Consider the following 23,616-nt stretch of genomic DNA (forward strand, 5'->3'; position numbering starts at 1 on the left):
CACCTAAGCCTCCCAAAATGCTAAGATTACAGGTGTGAGCCACCATGCCCAGCCAGGAAACTTCTATAAGAAAAGATTTCTGTTACAGATTTTTTTTTTATTTTTAAAACAAGGTTTTGCTCTGTCACCCAGGCTGGAGGGCATGGCACAGTCACAGCTCAATGCAGCCTCAACCTCCCAGGCTCAATCAATCCTCCCACCTCAGTCTCCCAAGTAGCTGGGACTATAAGGCATGTGCCACCATGCCTCGTTAATATTTTTAGTTTTGTAGAAACAGGGTCTTACTATGTCGCCCAGACTGGTCTTGAACTCCTGGACTTATGCAATCTTCTCGCCTTGGCTTCTCAAAGTGCTCGGATTACAAGCATGAGCTACTGCACTTGGCTCTGTTAGAGAGTTTAAACCGACAACAACTCTTGTATCAAAGAAAATTTAACTAGTTTCTTCCCATTTGCCTTTTCTTTCTGTAATGAAGTTGCAAATGGAATTAGTAACAGGTATAGTAATTTGAGTTCTGAATGGTTTTAACAATCACACTTTTATTTCATTTGAAAACAGTGTTAGTAAGAAATGTATACTGTTCTCCAGCCTGGATGACAAAGTAAGACTCCATCTCAAAAAAAAGGAAAAAGAAAGAAAGAAAGAAAGAAATGTATTTGACAGACTTGTTAGGTAATTGATTTTGTAAATAACCACTGGTTCTGATTAAGCATACTTTTTTTTTTCTTGAAACAGGGTCTCACTCTGTCACCCAGGCTGGAGTGTAGTGGCTCCATGTGAGCCTCCGAAGCTCAAGTGATCCTCTCACCCCAGCCTCCTGAATGCCTGAGACTACAGGCACATACTGTGACGCCCAGCTAATTTTTGTATTTTTTGAGAGGCAAGGTTTTGCCTAGGCTGGTCTTGAACTCCTGAGCTCAAGTGATCTGCTTGCCTTGGCCTCCCAAAGTACTGGGATTACAGGCATGAGTCACCACACCCAGCCTAAGTGTGCTTCTTATAAAGATAACCCACTAAATCATTCATAGTGTTTCTGTCTGACATGTTTAATTTAGACAAGTTGAGGTGAAGAGTGAGTATGAGTTTCCTAGAGCTGCTATGACAAATCTCTACAAACTGGATGGCTTGAAACAATTGAAATGTATTCTCCCACAGTTCTGGAGCACATAATTCTGAAGTCAAATGTCAGCAGAGTTGTGCTCCTTCTGAAGGCTCTAAGGGAGGAAGAATTCTTCCTTGCCTTTTCCTACCTTCTGGTGGTTGCTGGCAATTCTAGCATTTCTTGGCTTATAGCTGCATCACTCCAATCTCTGTCTGCACATGGCTGTCTTCCCTCTGTGTGTATGTCTTCAAATCTCCTTCTCCTTAAAAGAACACCAGTCATCGGATTTAGGGCCCACCCTATTCCAGTGTGACCTCACCTTCACTTGATCATGTCTCCAAGGATCTTATTTCCAAATAAGGTTACAACCACAGGTATTAGGGCTGAGGATTTCAATTCAACACACAACAGAGTGATGCTACAAGGCCTAGGAAATAAAAAGAAAATTCAGAGGAGATACGCTAGAGAGAGAAAAACACAGAATAAAACATGCTTCAGGAAGAACAATTGGAGGCATGTGTGATGTGTGGTTACAGCTTTGAAGACAGGCTGCTTCAGAGTGAGAAAATGCGTCTTGCAAATATACATAGAGAAGCTTAGTCTAAATATGTTTGATTTTAACCTTGAAAAGAATAATTAAGAAAATAAGAAACCCAAATCCTCAATATTAACTAAAGGACACCGTCAGAGAGAGTAAAAGTTTAAAGCATAATTGCAGCTGAACACGGTGGGATGTGAGAGGTAAGGTCTCATGACTGGTCACCAGTCAAGTAATAACGGGCAATGTACTACCTGTACCTTAATTTTTGTTTCATTTTGTTCCTGTTTCTGTTTTGCTTCATTATTGATTGATCAGGCATCTGGTAAACATTTCTCATCAACATTATTGATTGGCATTTCGCTCCACCATTTGCTCAGGTATCAAAAGTATTGGCTGTGCTGTCACGCACACAAGTCACCTGGGGAGTGCAGTGGAGAGAAAGACCTTGGGTCTGCACAAGGACATCATGCCTTCTGAGTATGACTGAGAAGGTGAAGCTAAAACCTGCTGGTCTTGCAGTGTCTCAACTCCCTTACAATGTTGGAGATTACAGTGGGTGGCTTTAAATGTCAATGGTTATTAATTAATTATAGTAACAATGCAATAATTTATCATCTTTTGCATTGACAGATTTTTCAAATTCACTTATTAGTTCTAGTAGGGTTTATTTTTTCTGGTCCCCCTATATCCGATTTCCATCTACGCCTTACCTATTATTTTGTTATGAAGACTTCCTAAGCTTCCTTATGAGGGAGGAGGCAGGACTTTAATATGGACCACATTGAAGACTGCCTGAAACAGGGAAGAGGTGAAAGCACCTCTCCAGGCTGGGCACAGTTGCTCACTCCTGTCATCCTAGCACTTTGGGAGGCCAAGGCAGGTGAGGCTTGCTTGAGGCCAGGAGTTTGAGACCAGCCTGGGCAACACAGGGAGATCCCATCTCTACAAAAATACAAATGTTAGGCAAGTGTGGTAGCATGTGCTGTAGTCCCCAGCTACTTGAGAGGCTGAGGCTGGAGGATTGCTTGAGCCCAGGAGTTTGAGATTGCAGTGAGCTATAATTGTGCCACCAAACTCCAGCCTGGGTGACAAAATGAGATCTTGTCTCCAAAAAAAAAGTAAAAGAAAGAAAAGAAACACCAATGCCAAATATTTCTAAAATTCATATGGAACCAAAAAAGGGCCTGCATAGCCAAAGCAAGACTAAGCAAAAAGAACAAATCTGGAAGCATCACACTACCTGATTTCAAATTATACTATGAGGCCACAGTCACCAAAACAGCATGGTACTGGTATAAAAATAGGCATATACGCCAACTAAACAGAATTGAGAACCAAGAAATAAATCCAAATACTTACAGCCAGCTGATCTTTGACAAAACAAACAAAAACATAAAGTGGGGAAAGGACACCCTTTTCAACAAATGGTGCTGGGATAACTGGCTAGCCCCATGTAGGAGAATGAAACTGATCCTCATTTCTCACTTTATACGAAAATTGACTCAAGACAGATTAAAGACTTAAATCTAAGACCTGAAACTACAAAAATTCTAGAAGATAACAAGGGAAAAAATGCTTCTAGACTTTGGCTTAGTCAAGGATTTCATGATCAAGAACCTAAAAGCAAATGCAATAAAGACAAACATAAATTGTTGGAACTTAAACTAAAGAGCTTTTGCACGGCAAAAGGCACAGTCAGCAGAGTAAACAGACAACCCACAGAGTGGGAGAAAATCTTCACAATCTATACATCTGACAAATGACTAATATCCAGAATCTACAACAAACTCAAATTAGCAAGAAAAAAAATCAAACAATCCTGTCAAAAAGTGGGCTAAGGACATGAACAGACAAATCTCAAAAGAAGATAGACAACTATACAAACATCTGAAAAAGTGCTCAGCATCACTAATGATCAGGAAAATGCAAATCAAAAACCACAATGTGATACCACCTTACTCCTGCAAGAACGGCCATGATCAAAAAACAAAACAAAACAAAAAACAGATGCTGGCATGGATGCAGTGAACGGGGAACATGCTACACCACTGGTGGGAATGTAAACTAGTATGGCCACTATGGACAACAGTGTGGAGATTCCTTAAATAACTAAAAGTAGAACTACTGTTTGATCCAGCAATCCCACTACTGGGTATTTACCCAGAGGAAAAGAATAAGTATATTAAAAAGATACTCACACACATGTTTATAGCAGCACAATTCACAATTGCAAAATTGTGGAACCAACCCAAATGCCCAACAATCAATGAGTGGATAAAGAAATTGTGGTATATATATATGACGGAATACTCAGCCATAAAAAGGAAAGAATTAACAGCATTTGCAGCGACCTGGTTGAGATTAGAGACTATCATTCTAAGTGAAGTAACTCAGGAATGGAAAAACCAAACATCGTATGTTCTCACTGATATGTGTGAGCTAAGCTATGAGGATGCAGAGGCCTAAGAATAATACAATGGACTGTGGGAACTTGGTGGAAAGAGTGGGAGGGGGGCAAGGGATAAAAGACTGCAAATATGATGCAATGTATACTGCTCCAGTGATGGGTGCACCAAAATCTCACAAATCCCCACTAAAGAACTTACTCATGTAACTAAATACCACCTGTACCCCAATAACTTATGGAAAAAATAAAAATTTAAAAATCCATTCTTTTGGCTTATGCATACATTTTCCTCCATCATCGAGAATATGTTATCATAATTTTGTGTTTTTATTTAATACCTTTTTCTGATAAAATGTTGTAATAATATTATTTGCTAGATTAAGGCAAAAAGTGTTTCTGATATAATGATAGTGGCCATGTAAATTTACATGCTCTCTTCTCATACCTCCTTAAATCATAACAAATGGGAGAGTCAAGCTATTTCACCTTTATAATAGTAACTTATACGAAATTCATTCTCTTTTGCTCATTTTACAGTGACAGATTGCTAAGTATTGTGACAGATAAAGAGGATCTAAAAAAAAAAAAAAAAAGATAAGTTTGTGACCTGGAATACTTACAGTCAGGGACAGGGAATGGACACAGTCAATAAGCACATAATTTTCCAGGGGAAGGTATGAAAAAAAAAGCACATAATTACAGTTTTATATGTGAAGATATGATAGACACAGCTCTGAAAACATACTTACACAGTGTTAAAAAAGCACAGAGGAAGGCATGTAATCCAGAACTGTGGATGGGGCGGGGAAAGAGGACTCAGGTAACACATCATAGAGAAAGTGATGTTGGAATTGAGTTTTGAAGGACACATTGTAGGGTGCCAAGTGAAGAAATGGTGAAAGACATTTTAGGCATAGGACTGACTGAGTAATGGCACAGAGGAATAATAATAAAGCATGATCCTAGAATTTCAGAATGTTCAGCATTACACCACACAGAACATGTGTTGGAAGAGGTGCAAGAGGAGGATGGAGAAGTCTTTTTCAATATGTAGCTTTAAATCATTTTTTAAAAATCAGAAAGATTTTGTTGAATTATAGTTTTTAGTACTTGTTCTATTCTCTAATTTTTTTAAAACCCTGGGACTCTTATTACACATATGTTGGCTCTTCTTTATCTTCAAGAGGAGATATCTTCGATATTGGCTATTTTCTCTCAAATCCTTTTTTATATTTTTGTTTGCAAATTATATTTCTTTTCATCTTATAGCATCATCTGTTGTATTTATTCTCTCTTGTGTTTCTTTTAATTTGGTTTTCATTTATGAAACAATCTTTTATTCCTAATTATTTTCTGAATTTTGTCACTCATGCTGTTTTTCTAATTCTGATTTAGGGTTTTCTTTATCCCATGTATTATTTTATTTTAATGTCTTTTAGCTTGTTTTAAAGTAACAAGTTACAGTTTTGATCTATCGTATAGGCTCATCCTGGTATGTGTTTGTTAGTTGTAGACATGTTATTCTACATATTATTCCATTTTTATTATAATAATTTTGTATCATTTTGATCTGGATACTTTCTGTTGCATTTTTTTTTTTTTTTTTTTTTTTTGAGACAGAGTCTTGCTCTGTCACCCAGGCTTCCAGGCTGAAATGTAGTGGTATGATCATGGCTCAATGTATTCTGGAACTCCTGGGCTTCCTGGGCTCAAGCAATCCTCCCACCTGGATCCCAAGTGGTTGGGGCTACAGGTGCATGCAACCATGCCCAACTGATTTTTGCTTTTTTGGTAGAGACAGGGCCTTGCTATGTTACCCAGGCTGGTCTTGAACTCCTGGCCTCAGGTGATCCTCCTGCCTCGGCCCCCCAAAGCACTAAGATTACAGGCATGAGCCACTGCACTGAGCCTCTGCTACTCATTTTTATCTGAGATTTGTTTTTCTGAACTTTTAGAAGGCAGTATGGTTCAGATGAGGTTTTTCCAACCTCACAGAGTTCTCTCTTCTGTTTCTGTGTACTGTTCAAATAAATTGCAGCTTACTTTCTGGGATTTTCTGGCTCTATCTCCCTGTCCCTCCAAATTTTGTTTTGCCCTTCCTTGTTTTCTTTGGTCCTGATATTGTCCCTGTCCTGCTCAATTTTAATTCCATTCCTCAGTTTCTCCTCAATGTGGAAGTCTTGGGAGGTCAGTCTCATGAGAATAAGGTACTGTACTTCTACAGTCTTATCAGACTTTTCTGGGGATGGCCTTACACTTGCCAGCTAGGGGAGTGAGCAGAACTCCTCCTGGTTTCTGTGGCTGTTCTCAGAAAGCCCTAGTTCACTTTCCAGTAATACTTTTTTGGGAGCACTTTGGGGTTCTCATTTTCTCAGGTCGCCCGGGAACACCATCTTTCCTCTGCTTCCTCTCACACAGATGCTGGTACTGTGTAGTTTTGGGGCTGTTGTTTTGGCCTGCTCCTTGATATTTTCTGGGTTTGTCACCTAGTTTGGTTATAAGTATCATCTACATGGTTTTGGTTTCACTATCTAGTTACTCTGTTTTTATTTGAACATGAGGGGAAATTCATTATGCCAATTTCACATATTCTGTGATTCCATTTATATAACATTCTTGAAATGACAAAATTATGAAGATGAGAATCAGATTAGTGGTTGCCAGAGCTAAGGGATGTTGGACAGAGCAGTAATGAGGAAGAGCATGATGGTGATAGAATAGTTCTGTATCTTGGGTGTGGTGGTGGTTATATGAATGCAAACATGTGATAAAATGGTACACACCATTTTATTTTTACCAATATCAATTCCTGGTTTTGATATTGCACTATAATTATCTAAGATGTAATCACTGCGGGAAACTGGATGAAAGTTACACCAGACCTCTCTGTACTATCTTTGCAATTTTCTGTGAATCTATAATTGTTTAAAAAAATTTTTTTTAATTTTGAGATAGAGTCTCACTCTGTTGCCCAGGCTGGAGTGCAATGGTGCAATCTCGGCTCACTGCAACCTCTGCCTCCCTAGTTCAAGTGATTCCCCTGCCCCAGCCTCCCGAGTACCTGGGATTACAGGCATGCGATTACAGCTGGGATTACAGGGATACTGATACCCAGCTAATTTTTGTATTTTTAGTAGACAGTTGGTCAGACTGGTCTCGAACTCCCGACCTCACCATGTTGGTCAAGCTGGTCTCAAACTCCTGACCTCAGGTGATCTGCCTGCCTCAGCCTCCCAAAGTGCTGGGATTACAGGCATGAGCCACCACACCTGGCCAATTATTTCAAAATTTAAAAAAATGTTTAAAAGAGGAATGACATATTGATACATGCAACAACATAGATGAGCCTTGAAAACAGTATGCTATGTGAGAGAAGCCAAGCACAAAAGACCATATATGATGCAATTTACATGAAATGTCCAGAATAGGCAGATCTAGAGACAGAAAGCGAGGATTAGACATTGCCTAGGATGGGAGATGGAGTCAGGGAGAGGAGAGAGTAAGGAGTGAATGCTAATGGAGATGAGGCTTTTACCAAAAAATTAGGTAGTCATGTTGATTGCACAACTCTGTGAACATGCTAAAAAGTTATTGAATTGTATATTTTAAATAAGTGGATTTTGTGATATGTAAATTATGTAACAATTCAATAAAGTTGTTTTAAACCATTAAAAATTACTGGCTGCTCTGCTCATGTACCCCAAAACCTAAAATACAATAAAAAATTTAAAAAAAAAAATTACTGGCTGGGTGTAATGGCTCACTTCTATAATCCCAGCACTTTGGGAAGCCAAGGTGGGAGGATTGCTTGAGTCCAGGAATTGGAGACGAATGTGGGCAACATAACGAGACCCTGTCTCTACAATTTTTTTTTCATTAGCCAGGCATGGTGGTGCATGCCTGTAGTACCAGCTACTCAGGAGGCTGAGGCAGAGGATCACTTGAGCCTAGGTGTCCAGGCTGCAGTGAGCCATGATCACACCACTGCAATCCAGCCTGGATAGCAGAGTGAGAGACCCTGTCCTAAAAAGTTTTTTAAAATACTGTCCATACCAAGTATTGGTGAAGATGGAAAAAAGTTAGAACTCTCATTCACTGTTGATGGGGATGTAAAAATGGTACAACAGCTTTGGAAAACAATTTGGAAGTTTCTTTTTAAAAAAATGATCATAAGCCTGCCATATGATTCAGCCATTTCACTGCTAGGAATTTATCCAAGAGAAAGGCAATATATCCCCATACTTGTTCTTGAATGTTCATAGCAGCTTTATTTGTAATGGTCAAAATATGAAAACAATCCAAATGTGTATCCACAGGTGAATGCATAAATAAACTGTGGTATAACCATACGATTGAATACCACTAAGCAATAAAAAGAAATTAATGATTGAAACATGACATGATATGGATGAATCTCAAAATAATTATGTTCAGTGAAATAAGCCAGATAAAACAGAGTAATACTGTATCATTTCATTTGAATATAATTGGTTGCCAGTCAGGGATTCAAAGGAATAAAAGAAAGGAATTACAAAAAGACATGAGCAAACTTCTGGAGGTGACTGTATGTTCATAATCTTGATTGTGACAATTTCATGGGTATATACATGTCAAAGCTTATAAATTATATACTTTAAACATAAGCAGATAATTGCATACCAAGTGAACCTTAATAAAGCTGCTTTAATAAAATCGCTACCATCATCTTCTTAAAATCAGTTTTTAAGAATTAAGCTGCTTTAATAAAACTATGCTACCATCATCTTCTTAAAATCATGTTTTTAATTCTCAAGAAATCTTTCTTGTTCTTTGTTACTGTTTAATAATATTCCAACCCTTTTTAAATTAAATAAAGCTCTATCTTTGAGAATACAAATTATTCGTTGTTTTTAATGTATTTCCTGAATTGTCTCTGGTGTCATATTTTTTCTATTTTTTACTTTTGATTTTCCAGTTGTATACTATAGACCTTTCTCAATGTCTGGTGATCTTTGGTTTTCTACTCACATTGTAAAAATAGAAAAGAGGACATCTCACTGAGGGCCAGCTACATGGGAGACCTGCATTGCTTTGGGTAAGGTGGAGGAATCTCGCTTTACAATGAAGTTCTCAAATTCCAGAATGAGGAGGGCTTTCGTGAGGTGCCAACATCACACTAGCTGCCTCCAGACTTTGTATTCTATTCTTTTTAGACAAATATTTTGTGCTATTTGTGATAGGACTTGGGTGGAAGGGATCGTCATTTCAATTACCCTCCTGTGTTTAGCTTCAACTTTAATTCACTTCCACTTTAATTACCCACTGAAGCAGTCTCTTCTCCCTTACATGATGAAGCTGTCTCTTCCCTACTTGAAAACCCATCTATCCCCTTTCTTTGCAAGAGAAAGACAATCCTAACTAAAGGCAAATCCCAGTAGGCTTTTAGAGATAAAAGTCCAAGTCAAATCTAGGAAAAGCTTTATACACAAAAATAAGTATAGGGATATTGCCCATTTATAGCAGAACTGGATTCTGTGTCTACCCACCAAATGAGGAGGAATATAGTTTTAGTTTGGGACTGAATTTTCTGATGTGATGTCCTTATGCTTTTGGATTCATTATGCTAGCAACAGGAAATAGTTCTAACAATTTGCTCAGCTGGTTAACCAAAACCCAGACCCACCCTGGTGTTCACTTAACAATGGACTACACTAAGTTGAGGTGCCGTAAGTTTCCTGAAATAATGCAGTAGTTTATAGGAAGCTCCTTTGCCTAGCATTTATGAGCCAGTGGATCCAATGGTCTTCCATAAATGAGTGGCAATTGTGAATGTCATAGGGAATCTGTGGCAGGCCTCAATAGGAATTGCAGCAGAAGCCCGTAGAGTAATGGAGCAAAGCCATTGTCTCATAAGCAAGTGATTATTTTCATTTTGGAAAACTGCTCTAGCCTTGCTCTAGGGATCTGGGGGATGTACAGTGCTAAGATCAAAACTGCCCACTGTGAACTGTCTCAGCTACCTAGCTATGCAACATTTTAGCATTGGCTATAAGAGGTATAAAATAAAGAATGAGGCTCTAGCCATAGCTGAAGATACAATAAGCTATTGTCTGAATATAAGTTACACATGCTCCCACCATGCCTAGTCTGACAGCTTGCCTTAGAGAATAGCAGAGGCCCTGCTGAAGAGCCAGTTGTGTCTCCAACTGGGACAACACCTCATGAGGTTGGGGCACTGGCATGCAGGATGTATTATATGTTCTGAATCATGAACCAATGTATGCATATGTGTTGCTTCTCCTGTAATTAGAATATACAGGTATGGAAACAATGGGGTGGAAGTGGGATAGTACCTTTCGTGATTAAGTCTAATGTGTTTATTACTCATCAAATTGTTGCTTCTGCTCTCCATGATTTGGGGCTCTGTTGACTTGGCACTTGGGGATCCAAGAGACAACTGCTTCTATAAGAAGACAAAACAATGTTTCCACTGCTGGTCATTTTGGGATCTTATACCACAAGCAAAAAAAAAAAAAAAAAAAAAGGAGGTCATGATTATGACTGGGATGACTAATCCTGAATAATCTTGACCACCATGGGAAAGAAGGTTGCTGCTTCATAGTGAGGATGGGGAAATCTTTTTTAAATTTTTATATAGGGTCTCACTCTCTCACCCATACCGTCATGGCTCATTGTAGCCTCTACCTTGGGATGGAAAAATCTTAAGAGAACTCAGGTCTGCTACTCTGAAGCAGGTCTTAAACAACCACATCCAATGGAAAAAGTTACTGGAAGACTGCTATATCCCTGTAAGGACAGAATTACCAAGGAAGTAATTCTTATGAGGTGAGTTTGGTAAGAAACTCCAACTTACTGAGTTCCTCTGTGAAGGCAAAGGGAACATGAAACAAATTACAGAGACAAAAATTTATACGTATCAACCACAGCCCCATAAGCAATTACAGAATAGGAACTGTCACCTCTTCCCATATTTCTTTCCTTGTTGGGTATGTATTTATACATTTTAATGAATTTTAAAATCCTCTTCCCCACTTGTACTATTTATATTTGGTATGTAAAAGTGATTATATAATTTCTTTTTTTTTTTTTTTTAAATATCAGGTTTACTGAGGCCTAATTTTTTTTTAACAGGGTCTAACTCTGTTGCCCAGGCTAGAGTACAGTGGCATGATCTTGGCTCACTGCAACCTCCATCTCCTTAGTTCAAGAGATTCTTGTGCCTCAGTCTCCCAAGTAGCTGGTATTACAGGTGCCCACCACCATGCCTGGCTACTTTTTGTATTTTTGGTAGAGACAGGGTTTCACCATGTTGGCCAGGCTGGTCTTGAATTCCTGACCTCAGGTGATCCACCTGCCTCAGCCTCCCAAAGTGCTGGGATTATAGGCGTGAGCCACAAAGTCTGGCCAAATTTTTTTGAAATATTTTAAATCAGCAATTGGTTGACTCTGAAGATTCAGAACCTCAGAGGAAGACTATGTTGTTCAGAAGACTTACAGATTTGATTAGCTCAAGACATTTTAAAGTACACATGGTAAAATTTTAATTTTAACCACAAAAGAATAAAATTAGAATGTATAATTTCCAAACCAATAGAGAGAAGATACATGCAAAAGAAAGAAAAGGAAGGAAGGATTGATTGAGAGGCAAAAATCTAAAATGAGGCAAGAAATGTGTATATGTGTGTGGTGGGGGGAATATAGTGAAAAGGGGACAAAGCACAAAGCAAGGTGATGGAAATAAGGCCAGATATATCATAATTACAATAAAGTTAATGAGCTAAATGTGCCATTTAGGACAGAGATACTGAAATTTGAAATTAAAAAGTCCAATAATATGCTGTACAATCGGCTCACTTAAAACAAGTCAACAGAGAGGTTGAAAATGAAAAGATGAAAAAGACTAATCCAGATAAATACTAATAAAAGAAAGCTGAGGTAGTTATAGAAACATTAGAGAAAATGGATTTTAAGACAAAAACATTAGTAGGGAGAAGTTTTTTATATAATTTTATAAATATGCCAGGGAGTTACAACTATACAAAAAAATTGATTAAAAAAATACAAAATACAAAAGATTTGAAAAACACAATTAATTTGTTTTATTTTGTTTTGTTTTTGGAGACAGGGTCCACCCTGTCACCCAGGCTGGAGTGCAGTGGTGCGACCTTGGCTCACTGCAACCTCTGCCTTCCAGGTTTCAGTGATTCTTTCACCTCAGCCTCAGAAGTAGCTGGATTTTGATAGGCAAGTGCCACCATGCCTAGCTACTTTTTGTATTTTTTGGTTGAGATGGGGTTTCACTATGCTGGCCAGGTTGGCATAATTATTTTATTTTATTTTTTTGAGACAGAGTTTCGCTCTTGTTACCCAGAGGCTGGAGTGCAATGGTGCGATCTTGGCTCACCGCAACCTCCGCCTCCTGGGTTCAGGCAATTCTCCTGCTTCTCAGCCTCCTGGGTAGCTGGGATTACAGGCACGCGCCACCATGCCCAGCTAATTTTTTGTATTTTTAGTAGAGATGGGGTTTCACCATGTTGACCAGGATGGTCTCGATCTCTTGACCTTGTGATCCATCCGTCTCGGCCTCCCAAAGATTAATTTTTGATCACACAATATAACACAATAGAACTCTTCATCTAAAAATTAGGGAATATTCATTCTTTTCAAGCACATGTGGAACATTTATAAAAATTAAATACTAGCCCATAAAGTATCAGCAAATTTCAAATAATTGCTATATTATTGATAACATTCTCTGACTACACTTAATTTTCACTAGAATTAAGTTAGATGTTAATAATAAAGAAATAAGGCTGGCTGTGGTGGCTCATGCCTATAATCCCAGCACTTTGGGAGGCTGAGGTGGGTGGATCACCATAGGTCAGTAGTTCAAGACCAGCCTGGCCAACATGGTGAAACCCCATTTCTACTAAAAATACAAAAATTAGCCAGGCATGGTGGCATGTGCCTGAAATCCCAGCTACTTCAGAGGCTGAGACACAAGAACTGCTTGAACCCAGGAGGCAGAAGTTGCAGTGAGCTGAGATCGTGCCACTGCACTCCAGCCTGTGTAACAGAGTGAGACACCATCTCAAAAAAAAGGAAGAAGAAACTATGTATTTAGAAATTTAAAAACATCTAAAAATGTCAATACTCTCCAAATTCTTATATAGGTTTAATAAAATTTGTATTAAAATCCCATCAAGGTTTTATGTAAAATACATATTTTACGTAGAAAATTATTCCCAAATTTATATAAAAAGACAAAGGAACTAGAATGGCCAGAATAATTTGGAAAAAAGAATAAAGTGAGGAAACCAGTACACCCAACTTTAAGACTTTTTATAGAGTTACACGAATCATGACTGTGTGGTACTGGGAGAGGGATAGATACAGATCTGTATCCTGTATCAACAGGATACAGGTTACATTGAATGGTTACAATGAAACAGGATACATTGAATTGGTTTTGCACCTTTGTCAAAAATCAGTTAGAAATTTTTATGTAGGTCTATTTCTGAGTTCCGTATCCTGACACAGAAAATAGGCCTACACAAAAATGTCTGATTTTTGACAAAGGTGCAAAACCAATTCAATGACAAAAAGCCTTTTCAACATATGGTGCTGAAGTAATTGAAGATCCACAGGCAAAACAAATGAAAACCCATGAACTTTGACATGTCTCATACTTTCTACAAATATTAACTCAAAATAGATTACATACTTAGTGTAAAGCATATAAAACTACAAAACTTTAAGAAAAAAAAACAGGAGAAAATATTTGAGATCTAGCACTAGCAAAAATTTCTTAGACTTGACAACAAAACATAATTCATAAAAGGAGAGATTGATAAATTGGACTCTATAAAAATTAAAAACTGTTGGTCTGTCAGAAATCCTGTTAACAAAATTAAAAGAAAGGCTAAAAACTGAAGAAAACTACTTATCCAACAAAGGACTAGTATCCAGAATATACTCTTCAAAGAAGTCTCAAAACTCAACAGCAAAAAATAATCCAATTATATGGGAAATGAGCACATATTGGGATGCTTAATATCATTAGCCATCACATAAATGCAAATTAAAGCCACAATAAAATATTAACATATATCTCTCAAACTAGTTAAAATAAAGAATTTCAACAACATCAAATGCCGGTAAGTATGCAGAGAAACCAAATCATTCATATATTGCTGATGGGAATGTAAAATAGTAGAGCTGAATTGAAAAACAGATTGGCAGTTTAAAAAAATTAAATAAATGAAATATGTAAATGCCATATGACTCAACAATTGCACTCCTTGGCATTTATCTCAGAGAAATAAAGACTTATATTCATGTAATAGCCTGTATGTGAATATTCATAGCAGCTTTATCCTTAAGTCTTTAAACCGGAAACAACTCAGATGTTCTTCAGTGAATAAAGAGTGGTACATCCATATTATGGATTACTCCTTAGCAATAATAACAAATTATTAATCAAGGTAATAATCTGGATAAACCTCAAGGGAATCATGCTGAATTAAGAAAAGCCCAAAAGGTTATATACTGCATAGTTCCATTTATATAATTCTTGAGATAACAAAATTATAGAAATAGAGAACAGATTAGTAGTTGCCAGGGCTTAAAACAGTTATAGGAAGGAAACGCATATGGCTGTAAAAGAACAAACACAAGAGATCCTTGTGTTGATTGAATTGTTCTGTATCTTGACTGTATTAATGTCAATATGATGGGAGCTGCATTCAGATTGGTGGAGTAAGGACTGCCAAAAATTGATTTCTCCAGAAAAGCAATGATAGCACTGGCCAAAAATCGTTAAAATCAATATTTTTAGAACTCTGAAAATTAACCAAAGGCTCACAACAGTCTGGGGAGCATTCTCTCTCTCTCTCTCTCTCTCTCTCTCTCTCTCTCTCTCTCTCTCTCTCTCTCACACACACACACACACACACACACACACACACACACACAGAGGCTAAATCTCATAAGAGCAAGCTTTGTGGCAGTTTAACTTGTCCTATTGCCATCCCTCTTTCTGCAGTTCAATGGTAGCCTTGGAAACCAACAACCTTGCAATCACGGTAACCCGGAAAACCAGCAACCTAGCAGACACTGAAGGGAGCAGATGGGCTTGGAGTTCCCCTAAATGCTCATCTTCTATGAGTTATTCTTTGACTTGTTGGCAGTTTCCTGGAAACCACAAGGGCTCTCAGAGCTGGTTTTTATTGGAACTGACTCAGAGGTCATTCACTGTGAACAGCCTTTTCTCGGCAGTGTTTATTGAAAACAATTAGTGGCAATTGTTTAACATCTCAGGTGCCTCAGGTGATAACAATTGGGGGTAAAAAGATTACAAGGAAAAAGTGAGGAATACGATTTTTCTTTTTTAAGATGGAGTCTTGCTTTGTTGCCCAGGCTGGAGTGCAGTGGCATAATTTTTGCTCACTGCAAATCTCTCCCTTCTGGGTTCAAGTGATTCTCCTGCCTCAGACTTCTGAGTAGCTGGGATTACAGGCACACACCACCATGCCCAACTATTGTATTTTTAGTAGAGACGGAGTTTTGCCATGTTGGCCAGGCTGGTCTTGAACTCCTGGCCTCAAATGATCTGCCCACCTCAGTCTCCCAAAGTGCTGGGATTAAAGGTATGGGCTACCATGCCCAGCTGGAATAAGAAGTTTATAAGTGTGTTTGGAAAGCTTAATCATATTCCTGGAAATGCAGAAGACCACAGGCATGTATAGGTGTGTCCCTGCCCAGAACTATGTGTGTACCCAGGAAAGGTTTGAGAAGACCTCAGTCTCTCACTATTGGCTGACCTTGAGGGTCTGCCCAAGAAGAAAGTAAAGACTAAAGCAGAGTTTTCCAGTGTGTGGTGTAGCTTTATGGATATGTCCCAACACACACAGAGACTTTTGGCAAAGGCTGGGAGACTTATCAATTCAAAGCATTTAAAAAAATATCTGTCCATTTATTACCTGATCACTAAGCTAACTGAGCAGAGGCTATAGCGGACACACATTACAAAGAATACAGACTTTACAGAATTAGTTTAGGAAAGTAACTAGACAAACAGCAGCAACAGCAACTGAAACAATAAATTCTGGGGAGTAGGGGGAATCTGATTTCCAGAGTTGCCACATTTTATTATTTAAAACATCTAGTTTCCAATAAAAGCTTATAAGACATGCAAAGAAACAGGAAAAATAACCTATACACAGTTGGGGCTGGTGGGGGCCAGGGAAGGGGGAAGCAATGAATAGAAACTGTCAGGAAGCCCCAATGCTGGATTTACTAGACAAAGATTTAAAATAAGATAGTATAAATATATTCAAATAAGGAAAGGAAATCATATCTAGAGAACTAAAGAAGAGCATGAGAATACTGTCTCACTATAAAGAAAATATTGATAAAAAAGATACTTTATAAAAGAGGAACAAATAGAAATTCCAGAGTTAAAAAGCACAATAACTGAAATGAAAAAAATCACTGGAAGAGCTCAATAGTAGAGTCAAGCTAGAAGAAAGAAAACGCAAACTGGAAGAAAGGTCAATTGAGATTCCCCAACAGAGAGAAAAAGAATAAAGAAAATGAACAGAGCTTCAGACATCTGTGAAACACCATGAAGGTGTACTATCACAGGCACAAAGGAAATCAAAGAAATAGATGAGGGACCCAAAAAGAATACTGGAGGAAAAAAAGGCCAAAACTCCTCAAATTTGATGAAAAACATTAATCTATACATTTAAGAAGCTCAGCAAACTCAAAATATGATAAACTCAAAAAGATTTGCACCTAGACACATTATAATCAAATTTTTGAAAGCAAAGGACAGAGAATCTTGAAAGCAGTGAGAGAGAAGTAATTCATCACATACAAGAGATCCTCAGTAGAACTAACAGCTGATTTCTCATTAATGTCAATTGATTGTGATATTTTCTATAGTTTTACAAATGAGAGAAATTTTACAAATTAAGAGAAACTGGGTCAAGTGTACACAGAATCTCTATTATTTCTTACAGCTGAATGTGAATCTATAATTATCTCAAAATTTAATTAAACATACTTCTGAAACAACATTTGAATCAAAGATGAAATTGTAATAGAAGTATAAAAATATTTAGAAATGAACAATAATAAAAATACTATGTATCAAGATGTGGGAAACAAAATGATGGTAATTCAAGGTAAACTTATATAGCTTTCTATGCTTATATTTTAAATTAAGAAAGCCTGAAAATTACATAATTAGACATCCAACTGAAGACAGGAGAAAATGAAGAATGAGCTCAAAGAAAGTAAAAGGAAGCATATAAAAATTATTAAAGCAACAATCAAGAAAATACAATAACCAGGCACAGTAGTGTATACCTGTTGTCCTGACTACTTGGGAGGCTGAGGCAAGAGGATCATTAAAGCCCGGAAATCTGAGTCCAGTCTGGACAACACAGGGAGACACCATCTATAAAAATAAAATAAAATGAGGTACTTTAAAAGATTAAGGTACTTTTTAAAATTATTTTTAAAAGTACAATTGAGGAACCAACAAATCCAAAAGCTTTTTATATAGGGGAGAAACTAATAAAATTGACAAACTGTGGTGGCAGGGGGAGAAGAGAGAGGGAGAAAAACTATTAGTAATGCAAAGGAGGACATAACTACAGATGGAGCAGAGATAAAAAAAATTTTTTTAAACATAGATGAACAAAATTCTAGGAAAACATACTTCAAGAAGAAATAAGTCCTATGACCAGTAAAGAAATTGAAGTTAGTAAAAATCTTACAATAAAGGCATCAGGATTAAATAATTTATATGACCTGAAAGTCCCCTAAAACTCATGTTGTTTCATGTTGAAACAGTCTCACCAATGTAATAGTACTAAGAGGTAGGTAATTCTTTTGTGTCAAAACACGGGGGATAATTTAGAAAAGGGGTAACCCCTTTAGGTAATGATTAATTCATGAGGAAGAGTCTTCGTGAATGGGATTAGTGACTTTATAAAAGGGTCCAAATAACTAGTCAGTTCCTTTTGCCCTTTCATCTCTTCTGCTATGTGAGGACACAGCGTTCGTCCCCTGAAGGAGGCAGCAACAAGGCACTACCTTGAAAGCAGAGACTAGATCCTCACCAGACACCATACCTGATGGCACCCTGATCTTGGACTTTCTGGCCCTCAGAACTGTGAGAAAAAAAATTTCTTCATAAATTACCCTTTGTCAGGTATTTTGTCCCAGCAGCAGGAACAGAGTAAGACAGTGAGTTCTACCAACTTTTCAGGAAACGGTTTATTCCAATTTTATACAAACTCTTACAGAAAATAGAAAAAAAGAAAATATTCCCAACTCATTTATGAGATAAATAAAACTTGATTACCTAAACAATCAAATTATAGACAATCTCACTTTGGAGCCTATATGTAAAATATTAAAGTATTAGCAAACCAAATCATTAAGATATTTTAAAAAGGTAACAAATAATGACAAAGTTAGGCTAATCCAGGGATGCAAGAATAGTTTAATAGATATATTTTTTGTAAGCAGAATTTTCCATTGCTAAGAGAATGGTTTAATATTACAGAAACAATTATTCACATTAACAAATTAAAGGGGTGCTTGATATGGAAGAAAACAAACTCAGTTTCTCCTACTATGCCCTCACAACACAGAACACTTCTGTGCCTCCAGATGTGTAGGGGTTTATACCCAAACATCAAGCAAGCAATCAGTTCTACAGCAGATATCATCTGAGTGTCTTTCAGTTCTATTTGATTCTGATACTATCTGGAGTTCCAGAGTTCTCTACCCATAGGTTAAGAGATCAGTCCCACAAGACTCCTCTCTACTTTAGATGCCAGTTGCAATCATAGATTGTGCTTACATTGTGCAACCTGAGCTTCTGATCAACTGACTATAAATTGAGGGTTCCCATGACTCCCTCCTTGGGTTTGCTTAATTTGCTAGAACAGCTCCCTCAGCTCAGGGAAGCACTTTACTTACATCTATCCATTTATTAAAAAAGATATTACAAAGGATATAGATAACAGCTAGGTAAAAGAGATGCATAGGGTAAGGTACGAGAGAAGGGACATGGAGCTTCCATGCTCTCTCCAGGCCTGCTATTTTCCAGGAATCTCTACATGTTCAGCTATCTGGAAGCTCTCTAAACCCAGTCTTTTTGGGTTTTTATGGAAGCTTCATTACATATGCATGCTTGATTAAATCATTAGCCATTGGTAATCAACTTAAGCTTCAGCTTCTCTCCCCTTCTTAGATGTTGGGAGGTGGGGCTGAATATCTCAACTCTTTAATCATGCCTTGGTCTTTCCTGTGACCAGCCCTCATCCTGAAGCTATCTTATCAACTGCCAGCCACTAGTCATCTCACTAGCATACAAAACATTCCCTTAACAATTATCATTATGGCAGCCTTCTCATGAAATCCCCTCCAGAGATTTCAAGGGTTTTAAGGGATGTATGTCAAGAAATAAGACTAAAGACCAAATATATACTTCACAATATCACAAGGAGAAAGCTAATTATAATCTTAATAAATGCAGAGAAAGCATTTGATAAAATTCAACATCCGTAATGATACAACAATTTAAAGTAGAAATTATTTTCCTTAATTTACTAGAGGGTATCTAACATACCTTTCAACAAACATTATTCTTGATAGGGAAATGTTAGAAGCATTCTTTTAAATGTGCAAACAGGGCTTGGCATGGTGGGAGGTTGAAGCAGGAGGATTGCTTGAGTCCAGGAGTTCAAAACCAGACTGGGCAACACAGTGAGACCCTGTCTTTACAAAAAATACAAAAATTTAGCTAGGTGTGGTGGCATGCACCTGTGGTTCCAGATACTCAGGAAGCTGAGATGGGAGGATTGCTTGAGCTTAGGAGGTCAAGGCTGCAATGAGCCATGATCATACCAGTGCACTCCAGCCTGGGTAGTAGAGCAAGACCCTATCTGAAATAAATAAATAAATAAATAAATAAATAAATAAATAACAAGACAAGTAAAACAAGGATTTCACTTTTTCTATCCAATACTGTGCTGAAAGTTGGAGAGGTGGGGGAGAGAGGAAGAGAGAGGAAGAGAGAGAGAGAGAGAGAGAGAGAGAGAGAGAGAGAGAGAGAGAGAGACAATAATGAAAGTATATACATCCAGGGGACCCCAGTCTCTGGCTGGTCCCATTAGACCCAGGCACCAGGCCTACCTGCCCACTGATTCAGGCACTAAGCCATGCTGCCCAGGGACTCCAGCAATAAGTCTTCTCATAGGCCCCACCAGCTGGCCTGCCCAGAATCTCTAAACAAGCTGACTGGTGAAGGGCTTTCCCTGCTGAAGCCAGTGTGCAAAGACTGGAAGAGATGCCTACTTCTTCAAATGTACAGACATCAACACAAGGCAATGAGAATCAAGAATAATCAGGAAAACATGACACTACCACCAAACTAACAAAATAAAGCACCAGAACTAACTCTAAAGAAGCAGAAATATATGAACTGCCTGAAAAGAAATTAAAAATAATAATTTTAAAGAAGATCAGTGAGATACAAGAGAATACAGACAACTAAGCAAAATCAGGAAAACAAGACATAAAGAAAATGAATGAGATGTTCAACAGAGATAGAAACCATAAAAAGAACCAAGCAAATTCTGGAGCTGAAAAACACAATGACTGAACTGAAAAATTTCATAGACAGCTTCAATAGCAGATTCCAACAAACAGAAGAAAAAAATCTGTGAGCTCAAAAATAGGACATTTGAAACTATTCAGCCAGGGAAACAAAAAGAAAAAAGAATGGAAAAGAATGAAAAAAGCCCATGGTGGGATACTATCTAGTGAACCAATGTCTATATTATGGGATTCCCAGAAGAAGAGGGAAAAAAGGACAGAAATAATATTTAAAGAAATAACGAGAGAGAGCTTCCCAAATCTGGAGAAGGAAATGAACATCCAGGTCGATTAATCTGCCCCAAAACTCAAATAGTTAAACACAAAAGGATTTTTTTTTTTTTTTTGAGATGGAGTCTTGTTCTGTCACCAGGCTGGAGTGTAGTGGTGTCATGTTGGCTCACTGCAACCTCCGCCTCTCATGTTCAAGTGATTCTCCTGCCTTAGCCTCCCAAGTAGCTGGGACTACAGGACATGCCACCATGCCCAGCTAATTTTTGTGTTTTTAGTAGAGATCGGGTTTCACCATGTTGGCCAGGATGGTCTTGATCTCTTGGCCTCATGATCTACCAACCTCAGCCCCCAAAGTGCTGGGATTATAGTCATAAGCCACTGCGCCTGACCCATAAAAAGATTTTTACTGAGACACATTGTAATCAAATTCCTGAAGAGAGAATTTTGAAAGGAGCAAAAGAAAAAGACTTGTCATATCCAAAGAAACTCTGTAACACCATGAGTGCATTTCCCAGCAGAAACTCTGTAGGCCAGGAGAGACTAAGATGATATATTCAAAGTGCTGAAAGAAAACAACAACAAAAACTGCCAACTCCAGCAAAGCTATCCTTCACAAACGAAGGAGATATAAAGACTTTCCCAGACAAACAAAAGCTGAGGGAGTTCATCACCTCTAGACCTGCCTTATAAATGCTAAAGAAAGTTCTTCAAGGTGAAACAAAAGACATATGTCAAAGAGATATCTGCATTCCACTGTTCATTCCCACACTGTTGACAATGGCCAAGATTTGGAATCAAAGTTTCCATCAATGGATGAATGGATAAAGAAAATATTATAAACACATACAATGAAATATTATTCAGCCTTAAACAGAAGGAAATCCACCGTGAATGATGGCTCATGCCTGCAATACAGCAGTTTGGGAAGCTGGAGTGGAAGGATTGCTTGAGCTCAGTTTTTGAGTTTAGTCTTGGCAACCTCATGTGTACAAAAAATTTTTAAAAAAATAGCCAGGTGTTGTGGCTGACACTTGTAGTCCTAATTACTTGGGGGGCTGAGATGGGAGGATCACTTGAGCCCAGGAGATGAATCCAGCCTGGGCAACACAGTAAGACCCTGTCTCTAAAAAAATTTAAAGGAGGAAATGCTGTCATTTGTGACAACATGGATGAACCTTTTAGGGTCCCCAGTTTCCCCTGCTTTCTTCCTTTGTTTTGACTCAAGAGGCAGAATACCTTGACCATTCCTATGGCTTGGCCAGCTGTATGTTTTCTCCTGCAGGCTTGAACCCAGGCTGGGACCTTGAACATCTCCATGAACTGATAAAATTTTTTAAGGATTTGCCCAAAACACTGAAACATCAACATGTTGCTAAATATGTAGAAAATAGCCTTGGCCCTGAGCGAAACTCCTTAAACCTCCATATAAACTTTATAACCCAACCTCTTCATTGTTGACATACCTAGGTAGAACATCTTTTTTCTCACTGTCCATCATTAGGACTGCTGAAGCACTCTGTAGGTAAGTTTCCCTAATTAGTGCTTTGGACAGATCATTCTGACACTTAATGCTTCTTTCTTTGGAAACCTCACTTTCTCCGTCTCAGGATGGTTTGGTCAGTCCCTTGCAGGAGCTCCTCTGCTGCTACTTTTGTGTCAACTTCAGCAGTGGACTTAACTGGATAGAACAAATGTAGAGAAGATTATGCTAAGTGAAATATGCCAGAGACAGGCTTTTAGTAATCATTTCACAATGTATACAAATATCAAAACATCACATTGTATACCTTAAATATGTACAATTTTTACTTGTCAATTATATCTCAGTAAAGCTGGGGGAAAAAATACATTAAATGTCTTTTTTTTTGTTTGTTTGAGTTGGAGTCTCACCCTGTTGCTGAGGCTGGAGTTCAATGGCGCGATCTTGGCTCACCGCAACCTCCTGCCTCAGCCTCCCGAGTAGCTGAGATTACAGGTACCTGCCACCACACCCAGCTAATTTTTGTACTTTTAGTAGAGATGGGGTTTCACCACATTGACCAGGCTGGTCTTGAATTCCTGACCTCGTGATCCACCCGCCTCAGCCTCCTAAAGTGCTGGGATTACAGGTGTGAGCCACCGCACCCAGCCTGCACCCCATCTTTAAAAAAAATTAGATTGTTTGAATTATTTTTTGTTGCTTGCAAGCACACATCCTGTAACTACATTAGTGCACACATCCTGTAACTACATTAGTTAATATTTTATAATTTATCATTTTATTTTATTTATTTTTATTTCGTCTGAGACAAGACCTGTCACCCAAGCTGAAGTACAGTGAGCCATCATGGCTTACTGTAGCCTTAATCTCCTGGACTCAGTTGATCCTCCCACTTTAGCCTCCCAAGTAGCTGGAACTATAGGTGGGGTGCCACCATGCCTGCCTGATTTTTTTTTTTTTTTGTAGAGACAGGGTTTCACCATGTTTCCCAGGGTGGTCTTGAATTCCTGGGCTCAAGCAATCTGCCTGCCTCAGCCTCTCAAGGCACTAGGATTACAGGTGTGAGACACTGCACCCAGCCCTATTATTTTAATGAGATATTTGAATTACAACATATGTGTTGGGATCCCCAAGATCATCCTCAAGTCCAGTGATTTGCTAGAAGGAATCAC

The 23,616-nt window shown here is 38.2% G+C and overlaps 1 long non-coding RNA gene across 3 annotated transcripts; it reads right to left on the bottom strand.

The window, feature by feature from the left end:
• Positions 1-1,425: 1,425 nt before the first annotated feature.
• On the bottom strand, positions 1,426-22,565 carry LOC144582133 (uncharacterized). 3 transcript variants are annotated; one of them, XR_013534192.1, is made up of 3 exons: positions 22,428-22,565; positions 17,425-17,515; positions 1,426-1,529 (listed from the first exon to the last, which is right to left on the bottom strand). It is a non-coding gene; the product is annotated as an uncharacterized LOC144582133 (long non-coding RNA). The 3 variants fall into 3 exon arrangements; XR_013534193.1 differs by lacking the exon at positions 22,428-22,565 and adding an exon at positions 19,703-19,840; XR_013534194.1 differs by lacking the exon at positions 1,426-1,529 and adding an exon at positions 10,390-10,492.
• Positions 22,566-23,616: the final 1,051 nt, after the last annotated feature.

Source organism: Callithrix jacchus, chromosome 4, assembly GCF_049354715.1.
Source record: "Callithrix jacchus isolate 240 chromosome 4, calJac240_pri, whole genome shotgun sequence".
Classification (NCBI taxonomy): domain Eukaryota; kingdom Metazoa; phylum Chordata; class Mammalia; order Primates; family Cebidae; genus Callithrix; species Callithrix jacchus.